A 12655-nucleotide genomic window follows, 5' to 3' on the forward strand; every position below is an offset into this window, starting at 1 on the left:
CGGATATTGGAAGGGTTGTTATTTTTTGCTTAATTTCGCATGTGTGTCCTTTTCCTAACTAGATCTTTATCAGGCTCTGTGGCAGCTAGAGGAAGGAAGAGGAAGGCCTGAAAGCAGAGTTGTTTCACGTAGTAGAGGCAGAAGATGGCATAACGAAAATCAGGGGGATGCATAAATAAGTACAAAAGGATGAGTCTTGTACTGACAAGAATGCAGCTCCTGAAGATCTGACTGAGTATCGCTGCCGTGCTATATGGTTTAAATGTATACTGCAAGGGCAAAGTCAAAACCAGGACCTACGTGCTAATTGCTAAAGAAATATTCGTTACTAAAGGGAGAAGCTTTTGCAAGTGCTAAATGGGAGGAGAGTTTTAAAAAGAAGATATTTTTTCTTGTGCCTGGAATTTTGTGCGAGGCTATATGTGCTACAGAAGGCATGTGAGTCAGGCATATGTTTCTCCTAAGAGGCAAGGATGTTTTACAAAGGACTAAAGAGGGACTGCTGAGAAGAAAATAGCCAGCTTTAGATAAAGCACTGTAACAAAGACTTGTAGTTTTATGTATCATGGTGTCCATTAAAGCTTAATAGGGAAGAGTGCATTGAACCTAGCCAGGCATACGTTATTCATGTGAAGGATAAACATTTAAGGGGTGTGCAAAATCGGAAATTGGGAGGACATGATTGTTTAGCTTTTGAAAAAGCTTTACAGGGAAGATTTTGTTTTCATCCCCCATGGATCACCATGCAAGGTAAAGGAGAGTAAGCTGCAAGTGTTTGGAACATATCAATGCAGGAATCCCAGGGGGTTAAAAGCACTATAGTGAAATAAAAGTGGTCTGCTTTCTAAGTGTGTTCTATTTTACACATACTACTGAGAATCTGAGAAAGGGAGTGATTTTGATACTCCGTTCACTATAGTAAAACAGCATAATAATGACCAAAGTGTGGGGAGGGGAGGAGAAGGAGGGGGGACTCTCGTATCTCCTCGTGCACGTTTTGAATTTCCAGCTAAATAAACAAACGTAGTCCTATGGAGTGCAAAATTATGGCTGTTAAAATAAAGAATGAATTTGTTTCCACTTTTGGAGGAGAGCTGATTCGAAGCGATGCTTTTTTCTTTAATTGCTGTCAGCAGAAGAAAGGGTTAACTTTTAAAGAAAAAAATGAATAATTCAGTGTTTGGCTTATCACTCTGCGTTTTACTTTCTGTTCTTTGGTCATCTGGAACTTGGTGTGAAAGGTAGAGTAAAAGGAGTCAGCTGAGGGGAGCCGGGGTTGTGATAATTTGCACACACATCCCTGTCATTGTTCTGCCTGAAGAGACAGGGCTGGGTTCAAGGCCACATGTGCTCCTGTCATCATTCACATTTCTGCTCCAAGTGCAATACAGAGTGTCAGCTCTCCATCTGTCTTTGCCTGGCAAACGCACGCGCCCAGCATCCTGCCTCCAGCTACGCTGCCACCGCCAGTTCTGATGGCCCTCCTCGCTTCTCTCTGTTCATTCCAGAACAGGAGGCACTGAGCCCTAAATAAGCTTGCTTTTAGGAGAGAGCCATTTACAGTGTGGTATATTTTATCCAAGGATGCCTGGTGAGTTGAAATTATTGCAGCTTTTTCGGTTTTAAATGAGGAAACGCTAATTGTTTTTTGATAGTATTTTTTCTTTTCTTTTTTTTTTTTTTCTTTTTTTCTTTTTTAATATAGAGGGTGATTTGCAAGCTGATACGGGTACGGAGCGATCGTGGATGCTAATTCTGTTGTGTATATGTTTGGGGGAGGGGAATTTGTGCGAGGGAACTGCCAGAGATGATACTTACAGCAGGACTGGATGTTTCAATGAAAAGGGATAGAAATAGCAGAAAGTCACCGGCTTTGTGGGTGTGGGTCTCTGCACAGGGGATCATTTTTAGCGAAGAGAAATACAGCTTCGGGCTGGCTTTCATGACTGTCAGCTGTACCTTGAATCTGCAAACATTTGATCGGTAGAGATCATTCACAGCGTTCACCCATCAGCTGAAATTATCTCTGTAAAAAGCTGTTTACGTTAGAAAAGTGGAGGAGATTTAGACAACAAATTATTCCAGCGTTGTCCTAAATTGTAGTCCTTAACTGTCACCAGGCAGATCACTGAAATATGTTGATTCAAAATAAAACAATAAAAAAATCTGCTGAATTAGAGGAATTGCTGTGGAGCTGGGAATTTTAATAGGTCGGTTTCCTCAGGAAAATATTATCCTTGGATCTTACGATCGCTTGTCTAATTGACAAGTGTTATTGCCAATGAAAACGGTGCTTCTATGCAGGGTGATTTGTCTGAGGGGTTTTGTGAGGTGCTTGACCACGACCGAGTGGATTGAATTTGGTGTGTTTTGTTTGGGTTTTTTTCCCTTTGGTAAGGACTGAAGAAAGCCATGTGCCCGATTATAGCAGCCTGTGTCTCTGGATAAAAAAAGACAGGGCTAGAGATCCTACAGCTGGCTGGTTCTTGTGGATTATTTGGGTAGGACAGGCAGAAGAGGCTACGCTTGATCACAGAGAGTCTGTACACCTCGCAGATGGTGTTTTGAAACAGTATCTGCCAGTTTGCTGCAACCACAGTTGCATGTAGGTATTGCCAGTTGTTGGAAGAATGTTTTCCTTTTAGGATTTTTATACACGGTCATAGCCTACTGCTGGTATGTTTGCTGATCCTCTGGTTGTAACAAGAAAGTGGGCTCTGTTTGCTCAAAGCACCAGGCTAAGAGGATTTATATGGTTGAAATATGGGCAAATTAATTTGCATAGATAACAACTGAGGACTATGAAAGGTCAATTTAACCCTTTAAACGTCAAATTTGATTTGCATGCATTACATTCCTGGGAATGTGGTCTTCATTAGAAATATGATGGTAATTCATTAATTTGGAAAACTGCACATTCTACATAATTTGAATCCACTGACGTTTCCCTTTTATTTGTATGAAACTCCCCTTCTCGTGCGGTTTACTCTTTCTGTGTTTTATTAAGATATTTAAATGTGCTAAAATGACACAATCTTATCAGTTTCGATCCTTGTGTGCATTATTTGGGGCTATTGGCAAACACTGTTGGAATGCCTAGAGTGGAGGTTTTTGAAAACCTATTAAGCCTTTGTCATTTAAATTACTTAATCTACCTGCTGGTTAAAATTTCATGCATCTTTAATCAAAATGGCACATGCTACAGTCCAGTATCTATACCCTTATCGATACTCGTTAAGCTTTGCCATTAAATAAATCTTTAATTTCCAGCATTCTCTTACAGCAATAGCAAGCAAGAAGTGTGTTTTAATGTCAGCTCGGAGTGTTAGAAAACCTTGCACTTGGATACAGAGAATACACTAACAGCTGTGACTGGGAGCATGTGCCAGAATGGAGATACTTGAACAGATCTGACACTTGGCTATTTTTGACACCCATCTGCACTTTTTTACTCTCCTCTAGGATGAACTGCCTCTCAATCTGTTCACAGCATATTTTAGCCCTTTAATATTGTGGTGTTGGGTTTTTTCAAATGGGCATTATTAGCCATCTGGGGCAGATTTTGTATTTTAAAAGTAAGCACATTATGTACAGGAGATTAAAAGGATGTGTATTTTTATGTAATCTGATATTATATCAGTGCCTTTTGTGTACGTGTGAAGTCTTGATTTCGGAAGCATCCCTTTAGTGATTCTGACATCTGAAGTCCTTCTTCTTTTGGGGAAAGAACAGGAAGTAATAAAAGCGGGTTCTGGTTTATGTGTAGCGATAACACTTTTACACAAAATAAATTTGCCCTTCAAAGACGAACTGCTCGTACTGTTATAATTGCGACTGGCCGCTCACCTCCTCGCTTCCCTGTCAGGGCAAAGTGACGGCAGCCAGGCTGGCTAATGAAACGTTGTAAAAGCGATTCAGATCTCTGTTAAGGCACTACTGCAACTCTGAGAAAAGTCTCTGGAAAGATAATCCTGTTAACATGCAGCTTGCAGTAACCAAGTTAACCATTTTGTCATTCTATGTAGTGAACTCTAGGAAGTGCTTATCTCTAAATAATTGATGCTGAGGGAACAGTGTTCAAATCTAATACTGTACACTGGTTTGTCTGATATACTGTGAATGTGGTGGTGGGTTTTTGGTTTTTTTTGGTGTCTTTTTTTTTTTTTTTTAGAACTGTTTATTCCGGACTTTATTTATGAAACATTACAAATCTATCAGTCATTTTATAATACTTTCAAAGAACAGATGTTGGCCTACAAAATGCTTTATTATTGCCCGTGGCAGTATTCAGCATGGTTTCCTTAAAAGGACAATCAGTGATCACAGTCATTGTAGCCCAGAAATAATGCTGCTCTTTCAGAAGATGGCCTGGTATTAGGTCAGACCACCCTTTCTTTACTTCTGCTCTCCAGATGTGGCTGCAACTTTTTTTTTTTTTAAGTTCATGTTTCAAAAAAAAATGGGTTTGTTTTCAAAATCTGGTTTTACTTAAGATATCTCCATCCTGGAGTGCATTTCATAAATTGCCCACATATTTTTCTTAGCAGAGAACTTAACTGGCTGTAATTTTTAACACATGGCCACATCATGTGATATTTTCAAAACATTTGCACATAGCTTTAAGAAGGTCCCAGCAGAAATGATCCATCATCTCACAGCCAGCCCGTTTCTTAACAGCATATCTGCATTTTCCATTTAGCAGAGCTATATATTATTAGCTTACATTTTGGGTAGTAAAACAGTGCATTGCTGATTGTAAAACATGGACTTTATTATCTGCTGAAAATTGATTTGGCATTTATAGCCACTGTGTACTAGACTGGCTTTCTGGTTTTAACATTAGTGCTTGCAAGTGATGATTTGTTTAAAGAACAGAAACAAAATTGCCATGGACATAACTGTTAGTGTCCTAGTAACTGAACATTTGGACTATCCACCTGTTTTTTAAATACTTGCGTCTAAATGCTGTTATACAGCAAAAGTCTCCTAGCAGTCCATTAACCGACTTGTTCTGTTCTAAGTTGCAGTTGCTATGCTGTTATATTAGGACAATTCTGTGTCTTACAAAACAAGTTTCCTGCCAAACGGGGAAAATGTGTCTGGAAATACTTAAGTCTGAGTGTTAACCTTGCATCATTATTCCAATCATCCTACATAATGACTTTATCTTCTTCAGGATTCGCATAGGAGTGAAAAGCTCTTTCCCTAAGAGGACCGTGGGTCACTAGGTTCTTCAGATACGTATCGTAGGGTTTGGGAGACGACGTGTGATGACTTGCTTTTCAAAGCATTAAAGTTTCTTCTTCTTTTATGGTAATAATAAATTCCAAAGTCTGCATGACATTATTGCTCTTATTTTCAACCCATGGGGCTGTGAACGGCATCTTGCTACATATGCATGGAAAGTAACTAATACATCATGGGATGCAGATCGTGCTGCAGAAATAGCTGTTAATATATATATTTTAAGCAGGGTCCCAAACACTCTTTCGCTGTGAAGATTTAGTGCTTTTCAACTCAGACCCTTAGCTGGAGAGGAACAAACGAATCACTTTCTCAGGACTGGTACTTCCTTGGTGTGCACAGGGTGTTTAGCCCCCATCACATCTTGATTTGAAGATTTTGGACTCCACACTAATATATAATTGCCAGTTAAGGCACTATCATTGTAGTTTGCAAATGAATGTGATCTGTGTATATGCAACTTAAAAAAAGACTTGAATACCGATTTTGGGTAAAACAAATTCTAAAATGGTGTGATATGCTGATTTGAAAAGTCTAAATAGAGAAGTTGACACATGTAAGAGCAGAAGAAGACATGGTATGTGGTCCTTTTCACAACCTGTACCTATACCTGTACAGTTTTCTGGTTTGTTTGCTGGATCCTTTTTTCATCCAAGTGTGTACATCAAGGATAACTCTACAAAAAATCAGTTGATGCCTGATCTCTCGCTACCAGGTCACAGACGAAAGCTAAGTGCGCAAGACGACTTCTGCATTTGAAGCAGTAGCTGGTTTCCAGATCCAGAATCGCATGCCTTTCAGTTGCCCTCAACTCTCTCCTCATTCCGGATGCATCACTGTTACAGCTGTAAAGTTTCCCAAGCACGTCGAGCCGCGTCTGTGCATGCTAAGGTCTGTCTCAGCATCGACAGGGTTAAGCAGGCCGGTGCTGAGTTCACACCTATGGCTTTTGAGGCATTTCTGTGTCTGTGTCATTTGCACAGTTGGATCTGGTAGGTGATCTCAGAGGATGCCTAAGGCTAATTTAGAAACGTTGGTCTCTTCACAAGTGCAGGCTTACTTTTTGTTCCCAGAAATGTGTGTGGTGTAAAAAGGAGCACAGAGCCAGCGATGCTGAGGCGAGTAGAGATTAAATCGGGAAATCCATAGGGCACAGCAGCGCTTGGATTTTTACTCGTACGCAGACACAGTCTAGCCATATTGGCCCGCTTGGCAAGGCTGATTTCATTCAGTACCCTGCTATGCTAACTCCACGTTCACGCGGTTCCTCAGTGAAGCTGGTGAAGCCCCTGCCGTGCTGTACCATGCTAGCTATATTCACTGGCTCAACTCTCCAGGAGCTCAGCCGTCTCTGCACCACGTTGCGTTTTGCGATGTACATCTGTTCTTTCTGCCTCTTGTACGCGAGAGCCGCCAGGTGAAGAGCAGGGCCAGTGCAGGAGCCGCTTCCTCCCTGCTGCCATTGATCCCAGGCCTTGCTCCCTCCTGAAATGTTTCCTGCTCGGTCCTTGGGCAGGACAAGAGCAATGGATATTACTCCCATCCGGAATAAGGCGCTGCTGGGCAGTAGCTTTGCCCCCCGCTGAGGGAATACGTGACAGACCTGAGCTTGAGCAAGCAGAAGGAGGATCTGAATTCATGTCTTTCACTGCCAGAGTGAGGCTTCCACTCAAAAGACTTGAATAAAATCAAAGCTCACCTCTTCCGTCTCGCCTAGCTGTGTCTTACACAAACCAGTTCTACTTGCCAATCTTCTGAAGGTGAGGGTGTGGACATCTTTTCTGGAGGAGGGAGTAGTGCCGTGGATCCCATGTCTCCAAGTTACTGAGGCTCTTGAAAGGCAGGAGTAAAGCATCCTATCTCCAGTATTTCCCTATTGGTGAGCTGGAGGCAGTTGCTAGTTAAATATAACTAACTTTCTATCATCTTTCCTTTCCTGTCGTAAGCTGTCTACAGCTACCTAATGGGAGGGTGTAGAGAAGATGGATGCAGCCAAACTCTTCTCAGAGGTGCATAGTGATAGGATGAGAGGCAACAGGCACAAGTAATGGACCATGATAAATCCCAAGTAGATACCAGAAATTCACCAGAAGGATGATCAGATACTGAAACAGGTTGTCCGGAGAGGTAGTGGTATTTCCATTATTAAAGACACCACATTGGACAAACCCCTGGCAATTTGATCTTGCTGCACATGCTTTGCGGCAGAAGGGCCTGGACTCTCTGATCTCCTGAGGTCACTTCAGCCTGCATGATGATTCTTTGTTCTACTGGATCCATTAGCTGTTTTGGATACCCAGTCTGAGGTGCTTCATTCAGCCCTGTGCACTGCAGGGGAGAGCAGAGCAGTCCATGGCACTGGCTTTTGTGTTGTGTTTCAGGGGGAAATTTCAGCAGCTTTGAGCTTCTGGGCACCTGAAGTTAATAATTCATTGAATCTGAGCTGAAACCATTACTTGATCTATAACTTGCAGAATTAACTTTGCCTTTGTTTGCTAGTAGAAGAGCAGAATTGTCAGACTCAGTGATGGCTGAAAGGGCTGCATCTCCTTCCCGTGGTAGCTCATCGAGCTGTGCTTCCACGTACCAAAGCTGAATTTATTTCTCTGTGCCGTTGGGTTTTTTTATTTTTATTTTTTTCCCTACTAGTAATTTCTTCTTTATTGCTAGTTATAGGCAGAGTATGGAGAAATAGCCTCATTGTGAGCATTAATTGCAGAAGAACTCGAGACAAGTTTCTGGAGACCTTGGGATTTGAGAAGTGTCGCTTCAACTGGAGATTCACTGACCTCTTGGTTTTGTCCCTCTACTGCAGCACAGCACCTGGTAGTAATGTTCTTGCAGCTGGTTTAGGGCTGTATTGTCAAAAGAGTCACTGAACCGATCCAGCTTCTAAAAGTCTCCTGCCCAAATTCCTATGGCATGAAGCTACAGCCTTACTTGAGCTTTTCCATGATGTTGCGTAATGAGTTGTGCATTTATTTCTACTTCTTAAAAATAAAACAACTTCATTTTCTTGCTCTTGGGATCTGACAATCTTGTGAAATTTTATTGAGGAATAACTACCTGGTAGGACCCACACATCGGAATTAATTTAAATCATCCATCTAGCTATTTCAGTATTAATGTGGATATATGTTCTGGAACAGTGTCTGCAGCGTAACCGTGCTTTTAAATGGGTACAAAATGTAAGTCAAAGGTGTCAGGAAATCTTTCTGAGGTTTGAAAGGAAATACCGTCAGCAGTGGACACAATTATTAAGAGTACTGCTCATATGGTTCGCATTCATTATGGACATTCTTTTAGAAGCAGACTGTAACAAGCTCTGCCGCATTTTACATATTGACTAAAAGAAGTGTGGAAATAGAAGAGCGAAAGGAATCAGTATTGATCACCTCTTGGAGGAGAGGCTGAGGAATAAGGAAGAAAAATGTATTTTGGTAACGCTTCAAGCATACTGCAAGTTCGTGCAGATCTGGTGTAGGGTCAGGCCTATATCGTTCTTGGTTAAAAAAAGGGGTTTGCTGTAATAAACTGAGATTGGAGGAAGTGGGATTTGCCTATTAACTGTTTTCCAGCGAGGTTTGAAATGATGATTCAAGAAGCAGGAATATGTTTTACCTTTCAAAGTCCATTGCCCTTTCCAGCTTATTGATACATCTTTCCTCTTCTGGGGGTTAATGCACTATTCTGTCTTCTGTAAGTCATTCAGAAGCATCTCTAAAGTTTAACTTTGTACCCTTTCAGTGTTTTATTGGAATTTTCTTCATGTGCTTATAATCCACTTCTCCAAGCCTTGGGAGCCCTCCTGTGCATCTCGGGTGCAGATTCTTGTAGTCCCCCCTTTCTCAGAGTCTTCTAGCGATGCTGGGTTCACTGTCTTATTCTGCTCCTGTTTTGAATCCACGTCCTGCTAAAGGAGTAATCTCCCGGTTTAGCGAGAGAGGGCCTTTCCCCTTCCTTCTTTCAGATCTTTCCTTACTATGTGTTCTGTGAGTCATGCAAACACACATGACTCAGTCTTCCTGCCGCAAGATTAGAGTTTAGAAAATGTGTGCACTTGGATCATACAAAAACACAGCTATAATTTGATTCTTGTTTCTAAACTGCATTCCAAATACAATTCTGATGGCCCTTTTAAGCCAGGGCAGCAAGCATGTGTACACAGCCTTGAATTTTCATTGTAGCTATTTTATAACCCAAATCAGTGTCATCTCCTTTGACTTTCCTATATATGACTTCCCCATATCATTCCTTGAATTTTTAAGAGAATCTTTTTTTTCAAGGATTTTGCGCCTTGCAGAGCACCAGCCACATCATTCGTGGTTAGCAAATACAAATTAACATTTATTGTTTTAATTTTATTTTTCCAGTCCATTTCACCACATAATTGTTGATTGCGTAATTATATCTGCTAGCTTTGCACGCACTTATTTGTATTCTAGTTAGGAGAAAGTTTGCTAACTGAAGTTTAGAAGAGGTCATTTTCTGTGGGCAGTGTTACTGTTTCTTTTGGCTACTTTCTTTGTTTGGAACTGTACAAGGTACATTATTTTTGATTTTTTAAACTATAAACACTACAATGTACAAAAATGATCTTAAAAAACCAGGGATACGATAACCTTGTTCTTTTTGAGAAGGAATCACAGTTTTGAAAGTACACACCGAGAAATACTGAGTGAACCAATAAGGACCTTGAGAGTTACTAAGATGGTAAAGAAAGCTGAAAGATGCTCATTAAAGCAGCCTTGGTTATGTCTGTAAAAGAAAGGGCATAATTAGATGCCCAGGAGGTCAGATGGCACTGTCATTGAATAGCTTTGAAAGTCATCGGTTTTCTTCCTGGAAATTGGTTTGCAACAGAGTTTACTGTGTCTTTGGACTTGGTGTTTTCGGTTTTCATTTTGCCACTGGCAGAGGAAGGGCAGTGATAAAGTTTCTGGAATTCAAGGGGTCCCCATTGGTTGAGTTCCTCCTTCCACGGGGCTGCAGGATCTCCTCACTGTAGGCTTCTGAAAGAGAGAGAGCTTATGTCGAGCTCATTCGTATTAGATCTTGGAAGTAATTGAAATTAGTTTATTAAGGTCAGTATTTGATTATTTTACACTGAGATCGCCACTAGACTGCATTGCACCTCAGAAACAAAGGCAGGGCCCTTTGCAATTTTTAAAGGGGATCTGTGCCGTAATGAGTGTACGTTTTACTTTTCTGAATTCCTAATAAGCAATGTGAGCACTTTATTTTCTCTTTGCAAATGGAGGAGAAGAGAGACGGTGCTCTCTCTGGGAATACTATTTGTTGTCTCTCTTGTTAAATTTTTAAACTATTTTGAAGAATGCTCTTCTTTTTCTTGTGTTAATTTCCTTACATCTCTCTCTACATTATTCTCTGTGGTTGTAAAAGCAAATCTGTATTTGGGTTTTCTATATTTAATAAGCAAGGCTGCTGCGCAGGAGATGAATCTGTGCATGAAACTTTCATTGAGAGCTTGGTATGAAAGCAGAGTCTTCAGAGCGTGTATAGCAAGTTCTCTACCGTCTGAGGGAGAGCCTGTGTTGCAGTCTTCCTTTTTCTCTTCAGACTCCTCTGCATAGGCAGAACCATGTCTTGTGGAATAAAGGTTGGACTTGCATGGTTGCTTCTCAGGACAGCTGACCAGCCAGGTCAGAGGAAGAAGTTCCTCTGACATGTCAATTGCTGGAGTAGTAATTTCCAATTCCTTTCATTTTGAGGAAGGAAAGCAATGGTATTTAATCTCCAGAGACCAGCAGAAATAGAATTCTTTAGTTTATGCTGCCTTAAAGCTTTTGCTTCAAACCGCTCTTGAAAGTCTGTAAAAGCTCCGAAGATAAAAATACTACCTACATTTCGGGTATCGACCAGCATCCCTCCGTAGAGCCACAAGAGGAATGATATACTCTTTCCTTAGTTAACTTCTATATTCTTTCAGAAAGCGCTTGTGGATGCTGCTGAATAACTTGCTTTTTCTTGAAGGAATACAGAAAATCATGATGCCTTGATTTCATCCTGACACCAGCAAATATGATTGCACAGTTTTGTCTGGGGCATTGGTTCAAGACGGTCTTGAAAGAATGAGTGTCTATTACTTAATCACCAGGAATGGTTAATAGTTTTGTCACAAATGTTTTTCTTTTTGGAGGCTCTAAGTGTCTTTGCTGTCTTGCCACACTAGATATAGAATAGATGCCTTGATGAATTACCCAACGGGGATTCTGCTGCAGAAATTGATGCTTGCTAAATCAAAATCAAAGCCTCTGTTTTTTTGTCTCTTCTGGTCATTACAGTAAAGCTGGTTTTTAAATATGTCTGCTTACAAGTCTGGGATACGCACACATGGTTGCATGTAATTGCTAGGGTTTGGAGGGCTTTTTGCCACAAAATAATATGATGATGCAGATGTTCTGATGCCGTTCTTTAAAACAGTTGGTTGCAGATCTGATCGTGAAAGATGATCAGCAGCTAGCATATATCATCATCTTCTGATCCAAACAGGTTCCTTTGGGAATCAGCTGTACTGTTTCAGTATGTTGTAATTAAATTGAGTGCTGTTTAGGTGTCAGAAATTACTTTATAATGCAGGATAATGGACTTAAATAGACTTATTTGCACAATGCAAATCATAATCTGGCAAATTACCCTTAAAGACTATATATTAAGAAACAAAACAAGCCCCCCAATATTCAGTAGGAAGAGAAAAAGGAAAAAAATTGGTCTGATTTCTGACTCAGTCCCTAAGACATCCTTGCATTAGAGTCTATCTAGACTTAATAGATGCTAGAATAATGCCTGTTATTTGTGAATAACAGTCGTAAAGTGCTTTGTTTGAAAGAAAAGGTAATTATTTTTTATTTTAGTTAGGATTGGATGGGTGGGGGCAAATGCCTGTCAACCAGATCTTTAATACTTGGAAAAATCCTTCTTACACATGCAACAGCTAACTCGCGTAACTAGCTCTTGTGAGGTTTTGAGCAATGTTAATTCCCAGAAAAGTTCATGTGAGTTGTGAGTACTCAACATCTTGCAGAATTAGACTGTATTTATGAGAAAGCTAATGTTGTTAGGAAAATAATGGATTTACATGCATAGTGAGAGCTGTTTGTAAATCAGCAGGTGGTTTCTAAAATACCAGAAATTAGCAAAATGTTTACTGATGTGATTTCTTTCTGAAAAACAAACGTGTTTAAAAACACTTGAACATTAAAACTTCAAATGAGAAAAGCTTATTTGCTTTTCTTCAGCCATCTCAAGTCTTTCTTATTTGTGGTTTGAATGCGCAGACTCTTTCAGTCTTGAGGACCTCATTTTATCTTTTGAAGGGCCCAGTAGGAGGGAAAAAAAAGAAAGTAATTTTCTTGCCAACTATATATTTCAATAGGAGGCATATTTCTAT

The 12655-nt window shown here is 40.4% G+C and overlaps 1 protein-coding gene across 13 annotated transcripts in view; it reads left to right on the forward strand.

Annotated features, from left to right (window-relative positions):
- Positions 1-12655, forward strand: part of RUNX1T1 (RUNX1 partner transcriptional co-repressor 1) — a 115580-nt gene that overhangs the window by 34609 nt on the left and 68316 nt on the right. The window lies entirely within an intron of this gene.

The sequence above is a fragment of the Calonectris borealis genome, chromosome 2 (genome assembly GCF_964195595.1).
Source record: "Calonectris borealis chromosome 2, bCalBor7.hap1.2, whole genome shotgun sequence".
NCBI lineage: Eukaryota > Metazoa > Chordata > Aves > Procellariiformes > Procellariidae > Calonectris > Calonectris borealis.